Source organism: Macaca fascicularis, chromosome 16, assembly GCF_037993035.2.
Source record: "Macaca fascicularis isolate 582-1 chromosome 16, T2T-MFA8v1.1".
Lineage (NCBI taxonomy): Eukaryota > Metazoa > Chordata > Mammalia > Primates > Cercopithecidae > Macaca > Macaca fascicularis.
In genome coordinates, this window is record NC_088390.1 from 77,192,289 (window position 1) to 77,219,772 (window position 27,484).

Sequence of the window (27,484 nt, forward strand, 5' to 3'; positions counted from 1 at the left end):
GGCAAGGATCTGTGTCAAGCACAGACCCTTATAGAAACATAAAGATATTTTGAATTTTGAAAAACAATATGACTGCATCATTAGACAGAATGTAACATACGTAAGGGGGCACAAACTCAGAGGGCACCATACACTTAGATAAACTGGGTGACATGTGACTTGTCTGGAACACACCAGCCCCGTTCCCTCCAAATTCTTGGTTGGCCTCTGTTGAGCCAGCCTCATTTTAGCCTGCGCCTCCTGATTTTAGGAGAGTACTTATTTCCAGTGATGTTTACAAAACGGGGCATACAAGCATTAATTGTGAACAATGATTTCAGTCTTCATCTAGCTTAACTGCAAAACATGAAAAGACTTTCACAAATTTTTCTCCAACTACAGTTTCTGAGAATGCTTAAATGAAGCCACCACATTTGTAACTTTATCAGGTTACTGCTTGTCATCTCTACCACCATGTGACTGAATTTCTGGTCTTTGTCCTGCCGATTGAATTCTGTTCTCTTAAGAGCTACTGTAGCTGAAAGGTATTTCCACATGCTTCTGATTCTTTTCCCTGTATCACGTTATTCCCAGCATGAATCAGACACTTTGTGATACCTTCAAATGACACTGTGGAAAAGGCTGAGAGTGTTTTATTTTACATGTATTTTAATAATTGTATATTATCATATAAATTTGTAATAAATATGCACTGTATCAATATATGAAATTTTTAAAAATATGCATTGTACATGTATATTTCAATTTGTTGAAAGGTTACATGAATACATGCAAAAGTGAAAATTTTAAAGACAACAAATAAGTATTCAGTGACAATTATATTTTCTTTCTGCCAATGACTTCTGGCCCCTTGCTTCTGCACCCAAGATGTAGTCACACATACCAAGCTTTTGTGTAAACATCCATTGGATAATATGGGCATATGCTAAAATCGGTAATAACTTTCCTTTTTAATGCAACTTGAATCTTTTTTTTTTTGAGACGGAGTCTCGCTCTGTCGCCCAGGCTGGAGTGCAGTGGCCGGATCTCAGCTCACTGCAAGCTCCGCCTCCTGGGTTCACGCCATTCTCCTGCCTCAGCCTCCCAAGTAGCTGGGACTACAGGCGCCCGCCACCTCGCCCAGCTAATTTTTGTATTTTTAGTAGAGACGGGGTTTCACCGTGTTAGCCAGCATGGTCTCGATCTCCTGACCTCGTGATCCGCCCATCTCGGCCTCCCAAAGTGCTGGGATTACAGGCTTGAGCCACCGCGCCCGGCCGCAACTTGAATCTTATACACACTATTCTCTATTTTGCATTTTTTACCTTATCGTGGAAGTCAGTTTGTCTTGGTACGTACAGAGCCTCCTTGTTCTTTTTGACAGCTGTAACTGCATACTATTTCATTCAATGGAGTTACCATTATTTATTTATAAATCCCCTATTGCTGGATGTTCAGGTTGTTTCTTAGTCTTTTAAACTCATAAGCAATAATACATATACATTCTCGTACATATGTTTCCATGCACATCTAATCTATAGCCAAGTGGAATTCTCTACCAAAATATGTCTATTTAAATTTTTATAACTTTTGACAAATTGTACCTCATAAGAGTTTCTACTCCCTGCAACATGTGAGTATAGTTCTACACCTTCTAACACTACACTTTCTGATCCTTACTAATTTATAAGAAAATAAAAATTTATACTTTTAATTTTGATTTGGGACATTTTCCTCTTTGAGTTCAATTTATCTTTAAATCCATGGGAGCCATCTGCTCCTGTGCCTTGACCATATTTCTACTGGATGATTTTGTTTTATTTCAGTGACTTGTATGAGATTTTTAAATTAAGAAAATTAGCTCTTTCCCTCCCGTAAGTGTTGCAATATCTATTGCCTGTCATTTGACTGTGTTCGTATATTTATAATTTTTTCAGGCTCAACCCAAGGGAGCCAAAAATAAGAGAATAATTTACAACTATTATTACAGGGGACACTGTGGGAGAACCACTGTCTCTAACATTACACCTCTATTTCCAGCTCTTTTGAGGGCCCACAAACCCTTTCATCATGGGAGAGCCCTATCATCTCAGACTCTCACTTGTCATAGTGTTTATCTATATAGACATATGGCTTAAGTCTTCATTCAGCTGAATTGCAAACAAGAGACTTGTACCATGATGCTCTCCAACAAGAGTCTTCAAGAATGTTTAAATAAATATACCATATGTAATGTTGATTAAGCCCCTGATTATGAAGACCTGACCTGGAATGAAACCAGAGAGAATAGAAATGAGAGGCACTATTCATAAATAATTGACAATGCCCAGGGGGTGACCAGGTAAACCCACAGGGATAATGTGAAGAGTTAGGGATGGCTCCATTGCCGGGCTCTGAGATAATGCCATGGCAGAGCTATTTCTTGTAGAGAGTTAAGGCTCACAGTGAGAAAGGAAGAACCAAATTTTTTACATAAAATTTATTTGATGCTTATTTATGTGGTCAGTTTTGTGATAGTTTACTTAAGGCATATGTTGAAAAAACAACTAAAAGATAACCCTGTAGGCGAAGTGAGGCCAGTTAGCCTGAACTGTAAAGACCTATTGTATTGCAAACACCATAGTAACCATGTTTCAATAGTGTTGAGATTTCTTATCTAATTAGATCACTTCGTGAGGCCAAATGATTGTGCCCTGATGATTTGAAAGCCAGATATCATTCTGTTGCCTCTGCCAAGTAGTTTGCACCAGATGTTGAGACCTGACTGCACAGAGAAAGCGACCTAACGTCTGTGGCAAACCCATATTGTACCAGCTTCGTGTGAGATCTTACTAGCTTGAGCCCTTCTTTATTTCTGTGGAATTGTTGTGTGGCTGGAAGAAATGCCTCCTCAGCCATGCTCTGAGAAGTCTGTGATGTTAACAGAGTTGCTAGAGAATGAATGGAAAGCTAAGAACAGTAATCCATATATTTTTTCTAAAAGAAAATAATTTTGACACAGAGCATTTCTGAAGGCAATATGGTATTCACTAGGACATGCAGCAAAGCACCTGGTACTGAGCCATCTGCCAGTAAAAACGAATGAATAATGAGTGGGGATGAACACAGTAATGAGGAGAGAGAGAGGCTTGTCTATGATAGGATCTGGCTAATGAGTTAGCACTCATGAAATTTCCATGAATAACTGGGGGTTTCAAATATTTACCGGTTACCCATCCTCTTCTTGACCTCTATAATAAGAAATACGTCAGAATCTAGTCTATATACGTTTGTTAACCACGAGACTCCAAAATGGTCATTAATCTCTAATAGATGGTGGGCCTAATTTTGTCTCCATGCTTATTTACTATGGTTAACAAATGTATTTACAAGATCCCATACCAGAGTGAATAAGAGTGTCAGGGTCTATTCAAGAACCATCTCTCAACCAGACGCAGTGGCTCACTGCTGTTAATCCCAACACTTTGGGAGGCCAAGGCAGGCAGATTACGAGGTGAGGAGATCGAGACCATCCTGGCAAACACAGTGAAACCCTGCCTCTACTAAAAATACAAAAAATTTAGGGGTACGCACCTATAGTTCCAGCTACTGGGGAGGCTGAGACAGGAGAATCACTTGAACCCAGGAAGCAGACATTGCAGTAAGCCGAGATCTCGCCACTGTACTCCAGCCTGGGCAACAAAGGGAAATTCTGTCTCAAAATAAAAATAAAAATAAATTAAAAGAACCATCTCTCAGTCACCTATCTCAGTTGAATTTAATTAAAATTATCTGAGTCTTAGCTCCAAAGTGAGTCCATTTATAAAAAATATCATTTTTTGCAAGCTAACTAATTTTATTGCCCTTCAAAATTAATGTTGGTGAATTTCTTGGTTTAGAAAGTAAAAGTGAACTCCTCATCCATCTAATCACTTGGCTCCTTTAGCCATGGTTTCACTATTTAATGTTATCCAAAGACACATCACAAAATTATCTACTTACCTATTTCATCTGACATGGTGTCTGCAGCTGTTTATTATTAAATTATAAATGAAATCAGAGTTATACCTCTAAAAAATATGGACAGTATTCTCTGTTGAGCTCATCTATCCCTAAAACCCCCAGTCCCTCAGTACATACAATGGAATTCCCATTTTACTCTGAGTGCCATGCTCCATTAATCCGCAAATCTCAAAGTGTATCTGACAGGAGTGATGTTGCACATTATAAAATAAGATTTCTCAAATGCTGCCCATCTGTTAGTGATACAGGCAATCTATGTGTCCTATATATAGAACATACATACACTTCCTGCATTGCATATTCTTTCAAATATTTGCTCTTGGCATTGCTAGGTGTCCTACTGTCATAACAGACAAGTCATTCATTAAGCTGTCAGCACCTTGCTACCCTGCTCCCAAAGAAGGTCCATTTCTGTGTTTTCTGTTTCTTGCTGGATGACCTATTCACTCATCATGAGCTGAGCAGTTACTCTCATAACGGGTGCAACTGAGTTGTTCACGTCAACATATGTAAACCAAAGCTCTACTTCTTCATTTCCTGCGGTCCAACACTTGACTTGTGGAGGGCACTAATGGATTGGAAAGCCAGCCTGCAGTCATGAGTTAAGTTGGTGTCAATGTGATACACTTCTTGGCTGAGACATCTAAGGAAGGGACATTAAAAGCAAAAAAGTGGAACAAACAAGTAACAAGAAAAAATTGTAAACACTGTTTGAAAATCTGAAAGGGAATCAAGAAAGGCAATTAGCTACACAGACCTATACGTTGGAACTATTTGGAACCGAGTATATGGGAAATTACAAAATTATATTAAAATCTAAAGCATCTAGTATAGCACATATTTGTAAAATGAAAAATAATAAAAATTGATTTTTAGAAAATTAGAGCTAAGCCCTACTGATTTTTATCTTTGATTTTGTTGTTTATATTTTAAGAGGTCTTGTGTTTATGAGAAATTTAGTATTCACTAGAAAAGTAGAAAGATAATCAATTTTTAACTAATTGAAAGAGCTTAAAATATAGTTTCCTAAACATCCAAGCCCTTATCTTTCTTCTTGACCTCTTGCCTAATCCGTGATTATTTTTATTCTAGAGAGTAGAAGATGGAAAGAGAGAGAGAGAAACGGACGGATGGACAGAAGGAAGGAGGGAAGGCAAGGTAAGATTGATTTAAATTGGCCAATTTGGCTTATAATTAACAACTTTGATTTGTGCTTGACAGAAAGAAGATTAAAATCATTAATTTTGGCCAGGTGTGGTGGTTCATGCCCCTAATCTCAGCCCTTTGGGAGGTTGAGGCAGATGGATTTCTTGAAGCCAGGAGTTTGAGACCAGTCTGAGCAACATAGATGAACTGATAATCTATATATCCCAGTTAAATATGAATCCCATATTATCAACTCTAATAGAGATGAAAACGTTGATGATAAAATATGGTAACAGAAAAACACTCTCTCAACCATCTTTCTACTGTATAAATGCTTGGTTTTACCACAGAAAACCAAAATAAAGCTTGTGATGCATGATGTTACATAGGATTTATTATTCTGAATATATATTGGCACAGGACTAGGAAAGACCACCTCACTAATCAGTTAAGTCATTGCATATTTTATGACATATACTTTATCCTACTTGCTTCAAGTTTGGTTGTAAAGAAAGTGATATATCCTAGAGGAATGGAGACAAAAAGCTAATTTATATCAGGGACAGCCATCCAAATCCCACAAACACAAATGAAAAAAAGTGAGAGACTCAAAGAAAATCATATTAATTCATCTAAGTAGTATTGCTTTTCTGTAGCACAATGCATGTAGAATATCATGGTCCATGTAATTTTAACTTACATTTTCTTCTTCATCCTTTCCAAATGAGACCATTTTATTTTTTGAGAAAAACGGGACAAAATCATTGTTATTTTATATTGCCTCCATTTGTTAAGGTATAGAAACTTAGTTTCACACAGCCATTGACCACCAAAATGACACCCCACCTTGATTTAAAGATTTAGTCATAGCAATGTAAGTGACAGACCCCAAAGCCCCAAGAAAGGAGTCAGTCACAGCAAGTTTTTGCTGTATGTGTGTGTGCATGTGTATATGTAACAATATCATGTATCAGGTTAAGTTGCATTTCTTATTTTGTGATGAAATGTATATGCATCTGATCATATATGTTAATATAATTATCTGTTGATTAAAATGCTGGTCAGAAATTCTATATGTAGACAGCATTTGGTTGAGCTAAGACCTTGAAATCATTTTCTCCATAAAGATGGAATTGTCTTCTGTCATATAGCTAATATAGCTAACGGTTTCTGGAGTTTAGATAAGAATATGAACAAAGGTAAGAAAGGCATTAAAATTGTTTAAGAAATATTAGTTTCAAAATGACCATTTAAATAACAATGATTAAAATAAAGTACTTGAAAAATTACATATTTCGGATAGAATTAAAAAATCAAACGAGGGATGAAAAGGAAGAGTGGAGAAAGCTAGCCACAAACGTTACCTGTCTGTTTGGTTTCAGGTAATCCTTACAAGTGCCAACAGAATGGAGAGGGATTGCTATTTCTAGAAAAAAAAAAAAAAGAGAGACTCAGAAACAATCTACGGTTGATCTTGTCTATTATCCAAGTGATATTTGATGCAGCATTTTTCTGTTTTATTGAATTTCTGATATATTATTTATATGTTATGGGTGTTTTTTAGATTTATGGTACTATTTTAAGTCTGTTAGAATTATATATACTTTTTTTTAAATTTATTTATTATTATTATACTTTTTTAAGTTGTAGGGTACATGTGCATAACGTGCAGGTTTGTTACATATGTATACTTGTGCCATGTTGGTGTGCTGCACCCATCAACTCGTCATTTACATCAGGTATAACTCCCAATGCAATCCCTCCCCCCTCCCCCCTCCCCATGATAGGCCCCGGTGTGTGATGTTCCCCTTCCTGAGTCCAAGTGATCTCATTGTTAAGTTCCCACCTATGAGTGAAAACATGCGGTGTTTGGTTTTCTGTTCTTGTGATAGTTTGCTAAGAATGATGGTTTCCAGGTGCATCCATGTCCCTACAAAGGACACAAACTCATCCTTTTTGATGGCTGCATAGTATTCCATGGTGTATATGTGCCACATTTTCTTAATCCAATCTGTCACTGATGGACATTTGGGTTGATTCCAAGTCTTTGCTATTGTGAATAGTGCTGCAATAAACATACGTGTGCATGTGTCTTTATAGCAGCATAATTTATAATCCTTTGGGTACATACCCAGTAATGGGATGGCTGGGTCATATGGTACATCCAGTTCTAGATCCTTGAGGAATCGCCATACTGTTTTCCATAATGGTTGAACTAGTTTACAATCCCACCAACAGTGTAAAAGTGTTCCTATTTCTCCACATCCTCTCCAGCACCTGTTGTTTCCTGACTTTTTAATGATCGCCATTCTAACTGGTGTGAGATGGTATCTCATTGTGGTTTTGATTTGCATTTCTCTGATGGCCAGTGATGATGAGCATTTTTTCATGTGTCTGTTGGCTGTATGAATGTCTTCTTTTGAGAAATGTCTGTTCATATCCTTTGCCCACTTTTTGATGGGGTTGTTTGTTTTTTTCTTGCAAATTTGATTGAGTTCTTTGTAGGTTCTGGATATTAGCCCTTTGTCAGATGAGTAGATTGCAAAAATTTTCTCCCATTCTGTAGGTTGCCTGTTCACTCTGATGGTAGTTTCTTTTGCTGTGCAGAAGCTCTTTAGTTTAATGAGATCCCATTTGTCAATTTTGGCTTTTGCTGCCGTTGCTTTTGGTGTTTTAGACATGAAGTCTTTGCCCATGCCTATGTCCTGAATGGTACTACCTAGGTTTTCCTCTAGGATTTTTATGGTATTAGGTCTAACGTTTAAGTCTCTAATCCATCTTGAATTAATTTTCGTATAAGGAGTAAGGAAAGGATCCAGTTTCAGCTTTCTACTTGTGGCTAGCCAATTTTCCCAGCACCATTTATTAAATAGGGAATCCTTTCCCCATTTCTTGTTTCTCTCAGGTTTGTCAAAGATCAGATGGCTGTAGATGTGTGGTATTATTTCTGAGGACTCTGTTCTGTTCCATTGGTCTATATCTCTGTTTTGGTACCAGTACCATGCTGTTTTGGTTACTGTAGCCTTGTAGTATAGTTTGAAGTCAGGTAGCGTGATGCCTCCAGCTTTGTTCTTTTGACTTAGGATTGTCTTGGAGATGCGGGCTCTTTTTTGGTTCCATATGAACTTTAAAGCAGTTTTTTCCAATTCTGTGAAGAAACTCATTGGTAGCTTGATGGGGATGGCATTGAATCTATAAATTATCTTGGGCAGTATGGCCATTTTCACGATATTGATTCTTCCTATCCATGAGCATGGCATGTTCTTCCATTTGTTTGTGTCCTCTTTTATTTCACTGAGCAGTGGTTTGTAGTTCTCCTTGAAGAGGTCCTTTACATCCCTTGTAAGTTGGATTCCTAGGTATTTTATTCTCTTTGAAGCAATTGTGAATGGAAGTTCATTCCTGATTTGGCTCTCTGTTTGTCTGTTACTGGTGTATAAGAATGCTTGTGATTTTTGCACATTAATTTTGTATCCCGAGACTTTGCAGAAGTTGCTTATCAGCTTAAGGAGATTTTGGGCTGAGACAATGGGGTTTTCTAAATATACAATCATGTCATCTGCAAACAGGGACAATTCGACTTCTTCTTTTCCTAACTGAATACCCTTGATTTCTTTCTCTTGCCTAATTGCCCTAGCCAGAACTTCCAACACTATGTTGAATAGGAGTGGTGAGAGAGGGCATCCCTGTCTTGTGCCAGTTTTCAAAGGGAATTTTTCCAGTTTTTGCCCATTCAGTATGATATTGGCTGTGGGTTTGTCATAAATAGCTCTTATTATTTTGAGGTACATTCCATCAATACCTAGTTTATTGAGCGTTTTTAGCATGAAGGGCTGTTGAATTTTGTCAAAAGCCTTTTCTGCATCTATTGAGATAATCATGTGGTTCTTGTCTTTGGTTCTGTTTATATGCTGGATTATGTTTATTGATTTGCGAATGTTGAACCAGCCTTGCATCCCAGGGATGAAGCCCACTTGATCATGGTGGATAAACTTTTTGATGTGTTGCTGAATCCGGTTTGCCAGTATTTTATTGAGGATTTTTGCATCGATGTTCATCAGGGATATTGGTCTAAAATTCTCTTTTTTTGTTGTGTCTCTGCCAGGCTTTGGTATCAGGATGATGTTGGCCTCATAAAATGAGTTAGGGAGGATTCCCTCTTTTTCTATTGATTGGAATAGTTTCAGAAGGAATGGTACCAGCTCCTCCTTGTACCTCTGGTAGAATTCAGCTGTGAATCCATCTGGTCCTGGACTTTTTTTGGTTGGTAGGCTATTAATTATTGCCTCAATTTCAGAGCCTGCTATTGGTCTATTCAGGGATTCAACTTCTTCCTGGTTTAGTCTTGGAAGAGTGTAAGTGTCCAGGAAATTATCCATTTCTTCTAGATTTTCCAGTTTATTTGCGTAGAGGTGTTTATAGTATTCTCTGATGGTAGTTTGTATTTCTGTGGGGTCGGTGGTGATATCCCTTTTATCATTTTTAATTGCGTTGATTTGATTCCTCTCTCTTTTCTTCTTTATTAGTCTTGCTAGTGGTCTGTCAATTTTGTTGATCTTTTCAGAAAACCAACTCCTGGATTCATTGATTTTTTGGAGAGTTTTTTGTGTCTCTATCTCCTTCAGTTCTGCTCTGATCTTAGTTATTTCTTGCCTTCTGCTAGCTTTCGAATGTGTTTGCTCTTGCTTCTCTAGTTCTTTTAATTGCGATGTTAGAGTGTCAATTTTAGATCTTTCCTGCTTTCTCTTGTGGGCATTTAGTGCTATAAATTTCCCTCTACACACTGCTTTAAATGTGTCCCAGAGATTCTGGTATGTTGTATCTTTGTTCTCATTGGTTTCAAAGAACATCTTTATTTCTGCCTTCATTTCGTTATGTACCCAGTAGTCATTCAGGAGCAGGTTGTTCAGTTTCCATGTAGTTGAGCAGTTTTGATTGAGTTTCTTAGTCCTGAGTTCTAGTTTGATTGCACTGTGGTCTGAGAGACAGTCTGTTATAATTTCTGTTCTTGTACATTTGCTGAGGAGTGCTTTACTTCCAATTACGTGGTCGATTTTGGAGTAAGTATGATGTGGTGCTGAGAAGAATGTATATTCTGTTGATTTGGGGTGGAGAGTTCTATAGATGTCTATTAGGTCTGCTTGCTGCAGAGATGAGTTCAATTCCTGGATATCCTTGTTAACTTTCTGTCTCGTTGATCTGTCTAATGTTGACAGTGGAGTGTTGAAGTCTCCCATTATTATTGTATGGGAGTCTAAGTCTCTTTGTAAGTCTCTAAGGACTTGCTTGATGAATCTGGGTGCTCCTGTATTGGGTGCATATATATTTAGGATAGTTAGCTCTTCCTGTTGAATTGATCCCTTTACCATTATGTAATGGCCTTCTTTGTCTCTTTTGATCTTTGATGGTTTAAAGTCTGTTTTATCAGAGACTAGTATTGCAACCCCCGCTTTTTTTTGTTCTCCATTTGCTTGGTAAATCTTCCTCCATCCCTTTATTTTGAGCCTATGTATGTCTCTGCGTGTGAGATGGGTCTCCTGAATACAGCAGACTGATGGGTCTTGACTCTATCCAGTTTGCCAGTCTGTGTCTTTTAATTGGAGCATTTAGTCCATTTACATTTAAGGTTAAGATTGTTATGTGTGAACTTGATCCTGCCATTATGATATTAACTGGTTATTTTGCTCATTAGTTGATGCAGTTTCTTCCTAGCCTCGATGGTCTTTACATTTTGGCATGTTTTTGCAATGGCTGGTACCGGTTGTTCCTTTCCATGTTTAGTGCTTCCTTCAGGGTCTCTTGTAAGGCAGGCCTAGTGGTGACAAAATCTCTAAGCATTTGCTTCTCTGTAAAGGATTTTATTTCTCCTTCACTTATGAAACTTAGTTTGGCTGGATATGAAATTCTGGGTTTAAAATTCTTTTCTTTAAGAATGTTGAATATTGGCCCCCACTCTCTTCTGGCTTGTAGAGTTTCTGCTGAGAGATCTGCTGTTAGTCTGATGGGCTTCCCTTTGTGGGTAACCCGACCTTTCTCTCTGGCTGCCCTTAAGATTTTTTCCTTCATTTCAACTTTGGTGAATCTGGCAATTATGTGTCTTGGAGTTGCTCTTCTCGAGGAGTATCTTTGTGGCGTTCTCTGTATTTCCTGGATTTGAATGTTGGCCTGCCCTACTAGGTTGGGGAAGTTCTCCTGGATGATATCCTGAAGAGTGTTTTCCAACTTGGTTCCATTTTCCCCCTCACTTTCAGGCACCCCAATCAGACGTAGATTTGGTCTTTTTACATAATCCCATACTTCTTGCAGGCTTTGTTCATTTCTTTTTCTTCTTTTTTCTTTTGGTTTCTCTTCTCGCTTCATTTCATTCATTTGATCCTCAATCGCAGATACTCTTTCTTCCAGTTGATCGAGTCGGTTACTGAAGCTTGTGCATTTGTCACGTATTTCTCGTGTCATGGTTTTTATCTCTTTCATTTCGTTTATGACCTTCTCTGCATTAATTACTCTAGCCATCAATTCTTCCACTTTTTTTTCAAGATTTTTAGTTTCTTTGCGCTGGGTACGTAATTCCTCCTTTAGCTCTGAGAAATTTGATGGACTGAAGCCTTCTTCTCTCATCTCGTCAAAGTCATTCTCCGTCCAGCTTTGATCCGTTGCTGGCGATGAGCTGCGCTCCTTTGCCGGGGGAGATGCGCTCTTATTTTTTGAATTTCCAGCTTTTCTGCCCTGCTTTTTCCCCATCTTTGTGGTTTTATCTGCCTCTGGTCTTTGATGATGGTGATGTACTGATGGGGTTTTGGTGTAGGTGTCCTTCCTGTTTGATAGTTTTCCTTCTAACAGTCAGGACCCTCAGCTGTAGGTCTGTTGGAGATTGCTTGAGGTCCACTCCAGACCCTGTTTGCCTGGGTATCAGCAGCAGAGGCTGCAGAAGATAGAATATTTCTGAACAGCGAGTGTACCTGTCTGATTCTTGCTTTGGAAGCTTCCTCTCAGGGGTGTACTCCACCCTGTGAGGTGTGGGGTGTCAGACTGCCCCTAGTGGGGGATGTCTCCCAGTTAGGCTACTCAGGGGTCAGGGACCCACTTGAGTAGGCAGTCTGTCCCTTCTCAGATCTCAACCTCCGTGTTGGGAGATCCACTGCTCTCTTCAAAGCTGTCAGACAGAGTCCTTTGCGTCTGCAGAGGTTTCTGCTGCTTTTGTTGTTATCTGTGCCCTGTCCCCAGAGGTGGAGTCTACAGAGACAGGCAGGTTTCCTTGAGCTGCTGTGAGCACCCAGTTCGAGCTTCCCAGCAGCTTTGTTTACCTACTTAAGCCTCAGCAATGGCGGGCGCCCCTCCCCCAGCCTCGCTGCTGCCTTGCCGGTAGATCACAGACTGCTGTGCTAGCAATGAGGGAGGCTCCGTGGGTGTGGGACCCTCCCGGCCAGGTGTGGGATATGATCTCCTGGTGTGCCTGTTTGCTTAAAGCGCAGTATTGGGGTGGGAGTTACCCGATTTTCCAGGTGTTGTGTGTCTCAGTTCCCCTGGCTAGGAAAAGGGATTCCCTTCCCCCTTGCGCTTCCCAGGTGAGGCAAGGCCTCGCCCTGCTTCAGCTCTCGCTGGTCGGGCTGCAGCAGCTGACCAGCACCGATCGTCCGGCACTCCCCAGTGAAATGAACCCAGTACCTCAGTTGAAAATGCAGAAATCACCGGTCTTCTGTGTCGCTCGCGCTGGGAATTGGAGACTGGAGCTGTTCCTATTCGGCCATCTTGCTCCGCCCCCCAGAATTATATATACTTTTTAACATATGTGTTATTTCTGATGTAAATCGTTAAGTTCCAAACATTATCTTCTACAACTTGTCTTTCTCACTTCCAATAAATTATTCTAAAACTACCCACTCTTAGACATAATTTCATGATAAGTATGGAATTCAGAGATTTTTTTCTTCCATTTTTTTCTATAAAGAAATTCAAGACCAAAGAATTTTAATGATGCGTGGTAAGTTAGTGCCTTCTTTAGGGAAGGGATATCTGTTTTCTCCATCATCAAATCTCCAGTACCCAGCAAATTACATAGAACATGGTAAGTGCCCAAAAACTATTTGATTAGATGAGTAAAAATAGGAAGGGCAAGAGTTTGAAACATTTCTACAGCTCAAGAATTACCCATAAAAATTTACTTTTTGTTCTAAGATAAACTCCACATTGAAAATTAGTTCTTCCAGGAGTTGTAGCCTCGCTCACCAGATTCCGAACAGTAACCAACACAAATAATATGAAGGTTTAAAAGCTTTTTGGCCAGTCGGTCTCTTTGGTCTGTTTGACCAAACCCCATAATTACATGAGTACATGGTATAGATTTCCCAACACATTCCAGTCTCAGATATCTATCTCCCTTATTGTTCCCAGAAATACACATATGGTTTCCAAACTATGTAAATGCATTTTTTACAGAAAATATGAATACTGTCAAAAAAATTTTCCATGGCAAAATATAATCTAAAATAAACTTTCAAAGCTATGCCGTAATTCATGGAAATTAGAATAATTCCTGGAAAATGTGATAACACTAAGCAATAATAATTTAAGTAGCAATGTAGTAAAGGTAATTAATGAGAGTGAAATTTCATATAAGAGACAAACTTTAAATAATTATTATAAAAGAGAGAGAGACAAAGACAATTCTATTTGAGAAGAATAGAAACTGAATGTACATAAAGATGGATTAACAATTTTTCTGTTGAAACGAGAAATAATAGTAGCAAATTAACCCCATGTAATAGAGACCTGACTGAAGAATACAGTCTAGTGAGCATAGTTCTCACCCAGAAAAATATTCATGGGATGAATAAATAAATAAGTGGGCTTTTCTGAACTCCAAAACTACTTTAATCATTTTCATTACCAGTAAATGTACACAAGTATATCCTTTAAGAAAATAAAACTGTTAGATCCTGTCCAATTATGTTTCAGAGATAGAGTTCTATTAAGCTGCCTGTGTCAGGGAATTTTTATAATGTTGAACCAAGTCATAAAGAGTTAAAATTTATTTTACCATCAGGTTACTTTTCATTGATGGTGGTCGTGGTTTCATTGGTGGTGATGGTATTGTTTTTAGTCAATTTTATATGTAGTTGATTTTCTAAGTATGACTAAAGAGCTCTCTGAATTTGGTTGGACTCATTCCATCGGCATTTGTTTGTGTACATGAAAATGAGCAGGTTTCTAAGAGTCAGAATTAACAAATATATATCCCTCAATAGATCTATTTTTTCAGGTTTATCAGTTTGCAACAAGGAAATACTGGTAGCCAGGACCACCAAATAGGTTTCTTAATAGGCAAGAATCTATACTGTATTATTCATTTAAATGCAAACATTAGAATTAACTTTGGCTCTAATTTCTTTAAGGGTTAAGCAACTTATGCACATTTTTTTGCAGATGTATTTCTTTCTATAAAGTTACCTCTTCCTGTGTAGTTTAATAAGTACAGAGTCAGCATAAACAGTATTCCAAAGAAATCTGTCAAATAACATTTTGAAAAATCAACATTTCATAAAATACAACTTTTTCATAAATAACAGCCAGCCACACACAAAAATGATTCCCGTATTAGTGACAGATTTAGAAACTAAAAACTGCACAAGTTAAAAATATCCATTTTAGAATTTTTCTTTTCAACCAGAAAGATATATTTCTTTACCTCTTGTTTGAATCAACCCCCAACTCCCCCCGAAAAAAGGGGGGAAAAAACCATAATTCAGAGACGTGCAAATATTTAATATTACTTGTGCTACAAGAGTCTTATACCTACGATATTTAAAATTCTTAAACAAAAATAATACCCAACTATCACCACTGACATCTTAGAGTTTGTTTTCATTAGGGGGTCACAAGTCACTTACCCCTAAAAGAAAACTCCATGAGAGGGTAACCTGTTTTCTGGAAACCTTAGAATTCTTAGTTTAAAATTCTATGTGCTTCTTATTCAATAACATACTATATTTACTTAAGAAGGAGTTATTCCTGGGTAATGTTCACATCCAAATTTTTAGGTTGAATAAAAACAAGAGCCAAATAAACTTGACAATTAGGTGAACAAAGTTTCTGGTTTAAAAATGGCCTCTGTCTAGAAGCCTTGGACAAAGCCTCTCCCGAACTCTCACTAAAAGAACTATGTAAGGGCAGAAAAGATGTAAATTTATGACCCCATAAACTAAGATTGACAGACAACCCAAGGCCTGAATCTGGAAGGAATTTTCAATAATTGGAAGTCAGACAGGGCTGAGTGTATTAACCAATTGGTGCCCTGTGTGCATGCCATCTTGTGACATGGAACAACCTTGACAGAATGAGAGATGCTAGAAGGCCACCAAACCTGATCCACATTCCCCTGGCAGAGAAGCAGGACCTGCTTCTGATCAAGGATCTCTGTAGGTGATGCTCTTCCCCCTTGCTCCTCTTTGATGCCCTCATCCTGTGTGTTCTAGTATCTGAAAGTCCCAAAGCAATCTGCGTAAAAGAGAACCAGGGCAAGAGAGACCCGCATTCAAGGTGAAATGTTGCAGCCTTGACAGTGTAGACCCAGTAACAAAACTCCCAAGAAGACACAGCCCAAGGTGAATGGGAATTGATCATAAAAAGACGCTAGGATCTCTGCACAGTATCTAGCTCGGCAGTCCCCAGCCTTTTTGGCACCAGGGACCAATTTCATGGGAGACAATATCTCCAGGAGCCGGGGGTGGGCGGATGGTTTCGCGATGATTCCAGTGCATTATATTTATTATGCACTTTACTTCTATAATTGTTACATTGTACTAGAGAATGAAATAATTATACAACTCACCATAATGCAGAATCAGTGGGAGCCCTGAGCTTGTTTTCCTACATGTAGATGGTCCCATCTGTGGGTGATGGGAGGCAGTGACAGATCATCAGGCGTTAGATTCTCATAAGGAACGTACAACCTAGTTTCCTCACATGCGTAGTTCACAATAGGGTTTGTGCACCTATCAGAATCTAATGTGGCTGCTGATCTAACAGGAGGCAGAGCTCAGGCAGTAATGTGAGCGACAGGGAGGGCTGTAAATACAGATGAAGCTTCGCCACCTCTCACCTTCCCACCAGTCACCTCCTGCTGGGCAGCCTGGTTCCTAAAACAGACTGGTACCAGTCTGTGGCCCTGGAGTTTAGACCCCCGATCTAGTTCTTCAGCTCTGTAGATCTGAGAAGTTTGCTCAGTTAAAAAAAAAAAAAAAAAGGCAAGCCAAAGGCCAATCCGCTCAATCAAAGCACTGAGTCTGGAAACATTCTTGTTCATTTAAAGATTGATAAAATTATAATGACAACAATCATAATAACAGTTACTGAAAATTACTATGTGACAGGTACTATTTTTAGTGCTTATAAATAGTTAATGATTTCACCTTCATAAAACATGATGAGGTGGTTATTATTTCCATCTTACTGATGAGGAGACTGAGACAAAGAGAATTTAAGTCAAAGTAATTTGCTGAAAGTGACACAGGTAGTAAATGGTGAAGGTATGATTTGAACACAGGCAGTTTAATTCTAATTAAACTCTACTCTTCGCCTGGATCAGTGGCTCAAGGCTGTTATCCCGGCACTTTGGGAGGCCGAGGCGGGCGAATCACGAGGTCAGGAGTTTGAGACCAGCCTGCTCAACACGGTGAAACCCTGTCTCTACTAAAAGTACAAAAAATTAGCCGGGCATGGTGACAGGTGCCTGTAGTCCCAGCTACTCGGGAGGCTGAGGCAGGAGAATGGCGTGAACCCGGGAGGCAGAGCTTGCAGTGAGCCGAGATCGTGCCACTGCACTCCGGCCTGGGAGACAGAGCAAGACTCTGTCAAAAAAAAAAAAAAAAAAAAAAAAAGGTACAAAAAATGAGCTGGGCGTGGTGCTGGGCGCCTGTAATCCTGCCTGCTCAGCAGACCAAAGTAAGAGAATTGCTTGAACCTGGGAGGCAGAGGTTGCAGTGAGCGGAGATTACGCCACTACACTCCAGCCTGGGCAACAGTGAGAAACTGTCTCAAAATAAACAAATACATACATACATACTACTCTTAACCAATATTATAAACGAACAAAAAAAGAGTATATTTAAAGAAGTAATAAAGACAAAGTGTAAACATTGTGGGATAAAATAAAAGAAACATCATCCTGAAGATATTAGCAGGTGTACGTATCTTAAAAAGATTTATTATAAAAAAGAAAAATAACTGGAAAACTTTTAGCTTCCTGGAGAGAATCCGAGAAGACATGGCCCCTCTGAATAGCTTGGGGTTTAATGATAAATGGATGAGGTAAATAAAGATGCAAGTGTTATAGATTATTGCATTGGTGACACAAATTAATGACCTCCCTCTAGTCACAACACCCTTTGCGATGTCATTTTACAGCCCCTCCCATGAAGAAATGGAATCTATTTCTCCAAGCTGGAATTAGAGCTGGCCTGGAGATGGGTTTGACGAATGAAATGCTCGAATTAGAGCTGGCCTGGGGATATGTTTTGACCAATGAATGCTCGAATTGGAGCTGGACAGGAGATCCACTTTGACCAATGAAATGCTCAAATTAGAGCTGGCCTGGAGATACGCTTTGGCCGATGAAATGCTCTGAAACATTATCACGCCAGTTTTGAAACTAGGCCTCAAGAGGCTGTGCTTTGTTTTACTCTCTCTTTGTGTGCCTTCTGCCATGAGTGTAAGCTGAGGTAGTCTGCTGAAGAATGAGGGGCCACATGAGTAGAAAATGAGTGGATCCACCGTGAGGGTATCCTAGACCTGCAAGTCCCCAGTCAACTGGCCAACTAGCAGCAGCTTCATGAATGAGCCCAGGCAAGATCGGCCAAGCCTGGCCCAGAACAGCAAAACTGCCCTGGCTGACCCATGGACACAGGAAAAATAAACACTTGTAGTTTTATGCTATATGTTTTGGAGCTGTGTATTACTCAGCAAAAGCTATGGTAATGAAACACGTAGCTAGAAAAAGATGAAATGCACCAGAAATATCAGTTATTTCCTCCACAAATTATATTTTTTTCCTACTCTATGTTACCTTTAGAAAAATATCTACCCAAAGTTCTTCATCTGACCATCTGCCTTTCCACTGAAGGGGCATCAGGTCATGTGGCCCTATTCCCCCATAACCACAGCTATGGGGACCAAGAGTAGAAATCTGGCTCAAGTTGGATCCATCAGAATCTCATTTATGAGAATTTAAAATTAGCTTCCAAAGGCTCTAATAAGCATTTAAGAGGAGGTAAGGCTCTTTTGAGGAGATAAATAAAACCAATGTACAAAATGAAGCAGAGAAGAAGTATGTAAGGCCTCAGAGACAGAAATAGAGAAAATTGACTCTTTGTGCTACAGGTTACTTCCTGAGAGCCCATGAGATACCCGTGTCCATATTGTTTTCTTTTTCCCATTGTAGAATATGTTTCCATTTTGCATGCCTCGGAGGGTCACCTGCTCATTCTTCAAGACAAGACAACTCAATAGGATAGAATGACCAAGTTTTCATTTACTGAAACCAAATTTAGTAAAGATATAGAAATACTATAATATACAAAGGATTTTTGGCTTTTCTAACTTCTACTATCGTATCTCCTTTATATAGTTACTTTTTAGGAAGGGCAAGAAGAAAAGGTAGATTTTCATGAGAAAATTTCAAAATTAGATCTCCCTCTTCAATTTTTTAAAATGTCAAATGTTTACACATGGAGAGTAAAATGGAGCACGGACGCACTTCTCTAGAAACATCAGGCTTCCAGTATTAATTAGGAAATAATGTGAATTCCACTTTCATTTTAATTTCCATACAGTGGTTTCTGCTGTGAAGATCCTAACTCTGTTTCTTCCAGGATGCTGGACTGTTCTTCCCATCAGATAAAGATGTGTACAGCAGGAACCACTAGATGGAGATGGAGATGAAAATGAAATTCACGTTATTTCCTGGTATTCTTTGCCTGAATAGTCTCTGCAATGGTCCAAAGTGTTAAATAGAGAGATCTTGGAGCCATTACCTCCTCTGTGTGTGTGTGTGTGTGTGTGTGTGTGTGTGTGCACAAATTACAGAGAAAATGCAGTGCAGTGTTGAAGAGCCTTAGTATTCAAATCAAAATCCACTGGAGGATTGTGTAAGTCTCCACTTCACTTTGTCTTAAATTCCAAGTCCGAAGTGGATTTCCTAAAAGGGTTGTCAGTTCGCAATATTTTCTTTTCTGTGCCTTTTGAAAAATGATACGTGTGACTTTCCTGAATCTGAGTGAGCATAACAACAGATGCAAAGAGATTGAGATGGTGCTACAAAGCTGCCGGAAAGATTTTTTCTTTTCTTTAACAAAAAAGAGAAGAGGGACAAAAAAAAAAAAAAAAAAAAAAGAAAGAAAGAGGTAATGCCCCCTTGACAGTTTACATTCCTTCTTCTTTCCTCTGTTATTTATGTTCACTGAGTTGTCCCGTCCCTGGCCTCCTCATTGATCACCTGTTCTCTTTTCCTCTCCTACTCAAGCAGAAGCTGCCAGTGCTGGTCCCACAAGTAGCAACCTGGATCCTGAAGGCATCTTTCCTGGAAGTTTTACTAAAAGATGATCCAAACACCTAACTATACTGATTTAAAACAGCACCACCAATAACAACAACAAACCTAAGGCCCAGAGGTCAGAACTATTACAAATATAATGTCATATCCATAAACTCCTAAATCTTAATGCCTCATGCTGCACTTATATAATCAGTGGGGTGGGGGGAAAGGGGAAAAATGATGAAGAGAAAAAACAGTACACAGATATTCAACTCTGAGTTTTCTGGGTTAAGGATGAGAAATAAACATTAATTGAAAACTATGCGTGCATCATAAGGAAGGGTTTATAATTTTGACATATGGAGGAGGCAAAAGTAGGTAAAGAGTGAGTTGGAAAACTGAGACCAAAATGGACATTATACTGAAGTGCTATATTTCGCTGACTGACATTTGCAGGTGCTTAGTAAATATTTATTTTTTCTGGTCAACTGCTTTCCTCATATTCTTCCTTTATAATCCAAGAGACTTTTATAATATTCTCTAGGGAAAGTGGAGCAAACTCAAACTGAGTATAGATAAGCCCACATTTATAGCCTACTTCTTAATGTTTCTACATCTCATATCCTTGGGTTTAAACATAATATACATTTTATGAAGTTGTTGAATAAAACTAATGCATGAAAAGAAATTGGCACATAAAAGGCAATGAGGAAAGATTGCTGTTTCATAGTAGGAGGAGGAAGAAGGGGAGGAACAAGAGGAATAATAGTAGTAGATGGGCTCAGATGAAAATTTTGTAGAGCAGCAGAGTGTTAACACCTACAGATTTGAGCAAAAAGAGTCACTGTGAAGTGATGGAAAGGATTCAAGAATAAGAAGTGAATTTGTACTAGATATCACCTTATTACCCTCACTGTCCTAAAACTCTATAATCCTACATATGTGAATGATATGTTGAAGTCAATCAATCAGGAAATTATTTTCATTTTCAAAATTAATCAGGGCCAGTTGTGTCACTGGTCTAGAATCTCAGTTAAGTTTTAAAAGTAATACTTCAAAAAGTTAACTAAGCCAGGGGTGGTGGCTTATGCCTGTAATCTCGGCACTTTGGGAGGTGAGGCGGGAGCTCAGGAGTTTGAGACCACCCTGGGCAACATGGCAAAATTCCATATCTACAAAAATTACAGAAATTTGCCAGGCATAGTAATGGTGTGCACTGATAGTCCCAGCTACTTGAGAGGTATTGGTGGGAGGATGGCTTGAGCTCAGGAGGTGGAAGTTGCAGTAAGCCAGGATCAAGCCACTACACTCCAGCCTGGGTGACAGTTAGAACCTGTCTCAAAAAAAAAAAAAAAAAAAAAAAAACTAAAAATGGATCATAGACATAAATGTAAAATACATTATAAAACTCCTAGAGGTTAGCATAGGAAAAAGCCTAGATGACCTTAGATAGGTTGGTGACTTTTTAGATACAACACAAAAGACACAACCCATGAAAGAAATAATTGATAAGCTTGACTTCATTAAAATTAAAACCTCCTCTGCAAAAGGCAATGTCAAGGGAAGGAGAAGACAAGCCACAGACTGGGAAAAAATATCTACAAAAGACACATCTGATAAAGGACTGCTATTCAAAATATACAAAGAATTCTTACCAACTCAACAATAAAAAAACAAATGACTCAATTAAAAACTGGGCCAAAGGTTTTAACAGACACGTCACCAAGAAAATGAGACACCTCTCATTTTATACAGATGGCAAAGAAAAAAAAAAGCATATGAAAAGATATTCTACATCACATGCCATCAGGAAAATGCAAATTAAAACAACAAAAAGACACCATTACACATCCATTAGATTGCCCCAAACCTACAGTACTGACAATATAAAATGCAGGCAAGGATGTGGAGCAAGAGGAACTCTTATTCATTGCTGATGGCAATGCAAAATGGCACAGGCACTTTGGAATAGAGTTTGGCAGTTTCTTAAAAAAATTAAACATACTTACCCAATAATCCAGCAATTACACCTCTTGGTATTTACCCAACAACCTTGGCATATACATTATTGTAAATGTATGTCCACAAGAAAATTTGCACGTGAATATTTACAACAACTTCATTTATAATTGCCAAAAACTTGGAAGCAACCAAGATGTCATTAATGGATAATTAAACTGTGGTACACTCAGGCAATGGTATATTATTATAATTCAATGCTATAAAGAAATGAGTTATCAATCCATGAATAAACATGGAGGAACCTTAAATGCATATTACTGTGTGGAAGAAGCCTATGTTCAGGATAATTCAGACTATATGACATTCTGAAGAAGACAAGGCTATGAAGAGAGTAAAAAGATCAGTGTTTGCCAGGGCTTAGGATGGAGGAGGTGATAAATAGGCAAAGCACAAAGGATTTTCAGGGCAGTGAAAATACTTTGCATGATACCATAAAGATGGATACTTGTCATTATACATTTATTCAAATTCATAGAATGTACAATACAAAAAAATTTCCCTAATGTAAACCATGGACTTTGGGTAATTATGATGTGTCACTGTAGGTTCACCAATTGTAACCAATGTTCCACTTTGGTGATGGATATTAATAATGGGGGAGGGTATGCATGTTTGAGGGCAGGGGAGTCTCTGTATCATCCTCTCAGTTTTGTTCTCAACCTAAAACTGCTCTAAAAATGCAGTCTTTTAAAAAAGTATTCATAATTTCATACACTTTCAGAGGTGCTTTGAAGGAGAAAGGTAGAGTGACAGATTGTTACAGTCATGACCTCTAAGAAATCCCATCTTCATGTACCCAGAACCTTTGTAATGTGACATAGTATCTGAGTTGTATTTTATCATCCCCTTCACTGGCTTTGTGACTTGCTTTACCCATTATAATGTGGCAGAAGTCTTGTGTGAATCTCAATAGATTTTGCAGGTTTTTCCCTGACAGTCTTAAAACCCTGAAACCACTATAAGGTGAAATTTAATCCAAGCCTAATAGAGAATGGAAGGTTAACTATGGAAAAACCAAGGAGCCCCAGCTCATAGCCAAATTAAGTAGCAAAAACTTTGATTGATACCATCTCAGAACCTCCAGCTTGAGTGTAGTCATCAAAAGACTTAAGCCACATGAGTGATCTCAGGAAGAACCAGCAGAAGAACTTCCCACATTGCTAAGGTGGAATCACGAGAAATAAAATATTAGTATTGTTTTAAGTTACTCAGTTTTGAGGTGATCTCTTACGCAGCAAAAGGTAACTGAAACAGAAATTAATACCTGGAAGTGGGTTTCTCCCTTTAAAAAACCTAAAATGTTTGGCATTATCTTTTAACTCAGGTGGCAAGTGGAGAGTGGAAGAGAAGCAGGAAGACTGCTACTGGGGCAAGAAAAGCACTGAGAAAATTGTTATCTTAGGCTGCAGAAAAGGCAACCTGTGTCCTACACCAGCAGAACAATTAACATAATTTTATCCTACATTAAAGCAGAAGATAGAAAATAACCTAATGAACTTGTAAATCTTACCAAGGAAAATTTCAGGCTAAGTGAAGTGTCAGTTGGTTCCTTTAACATTTAAAAAAATGCTCTAAAAAAAGAAGTTTGGTTTATATGCATAATTTAGAAGAAATATAGACACCCCAGGGTATTCTCTCCAGCCAGTAAAATACTGTCAATTAAGAAATGCCTAAGAAAAGATTGGCTCAAGGGTATGTCCATAATACCACTTGTGAAAATCTCAGAAAAGTTTAAGGTGGGGGTCACTAGAACCTTTCAGGTAGAAAAAGGGGCTTCTATTTCAAGGCTATTTCCCAACAACTCCCAAATTTAAAATGGCATGCTATAGGATGAATTTGGCATGACTTTATGTAATGAAGTGGTACATAATTTCATACATAGGAAACCCACAAAGTTTAAGCATGCCGTATTGTTTTAGACTAAATGGTAGTTCAAAATGAGAAGAGGCTTCTGGGCTGTCAACTTTCTATAAAGGAAACAGGCTGAGAGGACAGAGCCAAGAATAAAGAAGAAGAATAGATTAGAGAATTGATTCCAGGGAGAATAATTCAGCTTTAATCAAAGACTATTCCCTGACTTTGGAAAAGGAGAATTGTTATCAACCATATCAACCAGTGTTTACTATGCACCTCCTAGTTCTGTTTTCAGAGTGGGATTATCTATTGCAGTTACTTGTCTCCATCTCATTGTTGTAGGTTGAGTATGTGGGGTGTGTAATCCACATCTGGACCTTATTTAGTTGATGAGATCCCAGACTCAGAGCCTGAATCTGGTGTTGATTAAATGATATTTGAAAGGGTCTTGAGAAGCAGGAGGGAGTGCATTTTACATGTGAGAGAGTATGACTCATTGAGGCCAGAGATGGCACTGCTGTAGATAATCATCATAATGATCCTCAGTAAACCATAACTCACTGTTTTATACCTGTTCGTTAAGTGTCATTACCCCTTTTCCTATCATGAGGTAGAGTCTATTTTATAGACTCCTTGAGTCTAAACTGGTCTGGTGACTTGTTTTAATAAATAAATGTGGTAGAAGTAAAGTAATAAGAGTTCTAGAGTCCAGGATTTAGCTGATGGAACCCTGACATCACAAGGCTGTGAAGAATCCCAGTCCGTATATTAGAAGATTAGAGGTCACATAGAGAACAACCAGAGACCCACAATGGTAGCACGTACAACCAGACAGCTGATTGAGACCATCTTGGACAGTGGAGTGCCAGCATAGCTGTCAGATGACCTCAGCATCATGAGCAACCCGGAAGGATGCCAACAAAAGACCGTCTAGATTGTCAACAAATGGAATAATGAAAAATTATAAAGTGCTGTTGCTATAATCCACTAAATTTGGGAATGATTTACTATGCAGCAAAAGATTTATGAACTGGGTAGGTTACATACTATATTGGCTGCTGGAAAATTAGGTAAACTCAGTATATAGCAGATGCATAAAAAATTAGCAAGTGCACACATTTTAGTTTCAAACAATGCTTATGATATCCTTGTACCCCTTCGGTGTTATTGATAGCTAGAAACACATTTAATTTTTCAAGTCATAGTTCTTTAAATTTTGGGGGTTTGAATATTTACCTGCAGCCCCTCCTCCTCTATACCTCTATCTCTTCCATTTTTTGAAAATGTACATAGCCATGTATAGTATTCTCTGCTGAGGGAGAGAAGAAAGCAAGGCGAGATCTTAAGTCAAATTTATATGATGTGTCATCGACTATTTGAAGACTTGGGAGAAATAAAATATATTTATGAAGGGATACTATTGATACAATTCTAAGCAGATATCTAATATTTAAAGAAATATGTTTCAGGGACTTCACAGATACTATATTAACTAATCAGATATAAATATACTTCTGACTATAATCAAGGTCCATAATAAAATAAAATTTATACTCTCATTTCTTTTTCTGTACTTTATTAAAATGTGATATTTGATTGAATATTCTTTAATATTCCTAATTTTAAAAATTCTATGTTCTTAATAGTGAAACAAAATAAGGTACTATCAAGATGCTTTTCTAATAGCCTTTGCTTTCACTGTAATCTGTTTTATTAACTTCCCATTTCCATAAGCATTTGCTATGAAAAATATTAGCAAGTAAAAGTAAAAACAATACCATAAAGAAATACAATTTATTTGTTGAGAAAGATTAAAAGGCATGGTAAAGATTTACAGTATTCCTTGGGGTAATTGTTTTATTTAATAAGGACTCATTCTAATTAGCAAAAATCAATACTAGAAAATAAAAGATATAATTCGTAGACTGAAATTCAAACTTTAATTAATGTCTCTGTTTTTTTTGTTTGTTTGTTTTTGAGACAGAGTCTCCCTCTGTTACCCAGGCTGGAGTGCAGTGGCGTGATCTGGGCTCACTGCAAGCTCTGCCTCCTGGGTTCAAGTGATTCTCCTGCCTCAGCCTCCAGAGTAGCTGGGACTACAGGTGCATGCCACCACGCCCAGCTAATTTTTTGTATTTTTAGTAGAGATGGTATTTCACCATGTTGGCCAGGATGGTCTCGATTTCCTGACCTTATGATCCACCTGCTTTGGCCTCCCAAAGTCCTCGGATTACAGGCATGAGCCACCACACCAGCCTGTTTGCTTTTTTTTTTTTTTTTTTGGAAGGGGGGTATCTTACATGATAGGCATTGTTCTAGGTGCTTTTCTTTTCTTTTTTATTTCAATAGTTTTTGGGATACAGGTGGTGTTTGGTTATGTGGATAAGTTCTTCAGTGTAGATTTCTGAGATTTTGGTACACCCATCACCTGAGCAGTGAACACTGTACCCAATGTGTCGTCTTTTATCCCTCACCCCCTCCCACCCTTCCCCCACGTTACTGTATCATTCTTAATGCCTTTGCATCTTCATAGGTTAGTTCCCACTTTTATAAAAATGTTCAACATCACTAATTATCAGGAAAATGCAAATCAAAACTACAATGAGATACCACGTTATTCTGGCAAGAATGGCCATAATCAGAAAAAAGAAAAAATAATAGATGTTGGCATGGATGTGGTAAAAAGGGAAGACTTTTTTTTTACTGCTGGTGGAACTGTAAACTAGTACAACCACTACAGAAAACAATATGAAGATTTCTTAAAGAATTAAAAGTAGATTTACCATTTGATCCAGCAATTACACTACTGGGTATCTAGCCAGAGGGAAAGAAGTCATTATATGAAAAAGACACTTGCACACATGTTTATAGCAGCACAATTCACAATTCACAATTGCAAAAACATGGAACCAGCCCAAATGTCCATCAGTCAACAAGTGAATTTTAAAAATGTGATATATACATACACACCATGGAATACTACTCAGTCATAAAAAGAAACTAAATAGGTTGGGTGCAGTGGTTCACACCTGTAATCCCAGCACTTTGGGAAGCTGAGGCAGGTGGCTCACTTGAGGTCAGAGCTTAAGACCAGCCTGACTGACTTGGTGAAAACCTGTCTCTACTTAAAAATACAAAAATTAGCCAGACGTGGTCATTGTAGTGGGCGCCTGTAATCCCAGCTACTCGGGAAGCTGAGGCAGGAGAATCACTTGAACCCGGGAGGTAGAGGTTGCAGTGAGCCGAGATCTGTCTCAAAGAAAAAAAAAAAAATCCCACTCCCCCAGACATCCTCCATTTAGTATGGGGATGGAGATTATTCCAGTATCTTGTGTGTAGAAAAATGCACAGGAATCCAATTCTGCCAGGCCGTTGCCAGTGAATAACAGGCAAAACTTCACATCATGTGGTCAAGAGATTGTTCCTTAAATATAGTGAGCACCAGTATTTTAAGCATGGGTTGGACAACCATTTTATAAGACTTGGGAAGAAGGCGGTGGATGATTATCCTAGTTTTTTTTTCATGTTCCTTCAATCTGAAGAGTCTATATTAAAATATATTTAATTGATTGAAAGCATACATTATGGTATAAACTTCAGTTTATGCACCAAAGAATAGTGTTCAGCACAGGTAGGTTAAAAGTATTTTTAGGGACACTGGATGAAGCTTGCAGTGATTCTACCATGAAATATATGCAAAATATGTCCCAAAGAACAAACCTTTTTTATGGTTATCCTGAAAAATGTGTAAGTGAGCCCTAGTAGGCTATTATAAAAAGCAATTAGAGAAAATACTGTGTTTGGTTTTTCATTCCTGAGTTACTTCACTTAGAATAATGGTCTCCAACTCCATCTAGGTTCCTGCGAATGCCATTATTTCCTTCCTTCCTTCCTTCCTTCCTCCCTCCCTCCTTCCCTTCCTTCCTTCCTTCCTCTCTCTTTCTTTCTTTCTTT

At 38.3% G+C, this 27,484-nt stretch overlaps 2 long non-coding RNA genes across 2 annotated transcripts in view; one reads left to right on the top strand and one right to left on the bottom strand.

Annotated features, from left to right (window-relative positions):
* LOC135967891 (uncharacterized) overlaps positions 1–27,484 on the top strand; it is a 299,989-nt gene that overhangs the window by 258,322 nt on the left and 14,183 nt on the right. The window contains exons 3-4 of the long non-coding RNA XR_010582190.2: positions 5,074–5,139; positions 19,646–19,790. This is a non-coding gene — a long non-coding RNA (uncharacterized lncRNA). The remainder of the gene's footprint in view (positions 1–5,073; positions 5,140–19,645; positions 19,791–27,484) is intronic.
* LOC135967892 (uncharacterized) overlaps positions 3,558–27,484 on the bottom strand; it is a 614,855-nt gene continuing 590,928 nt past the window's right edge. Inside the window, exons 3-4 of the long non-coding RNA XR_010582191.1 lie at positions 6,492–6,553; positions 3,558–3,670 (exon numbers count right to left, since the gene is read on the bottom strand). This is a non-coding gene — a long non-coding RNA (uncharacterized lncRNA). The remainder of the gene's footprint in view (positions 3,671–6,491; positions 6,554–27,484) is intronic.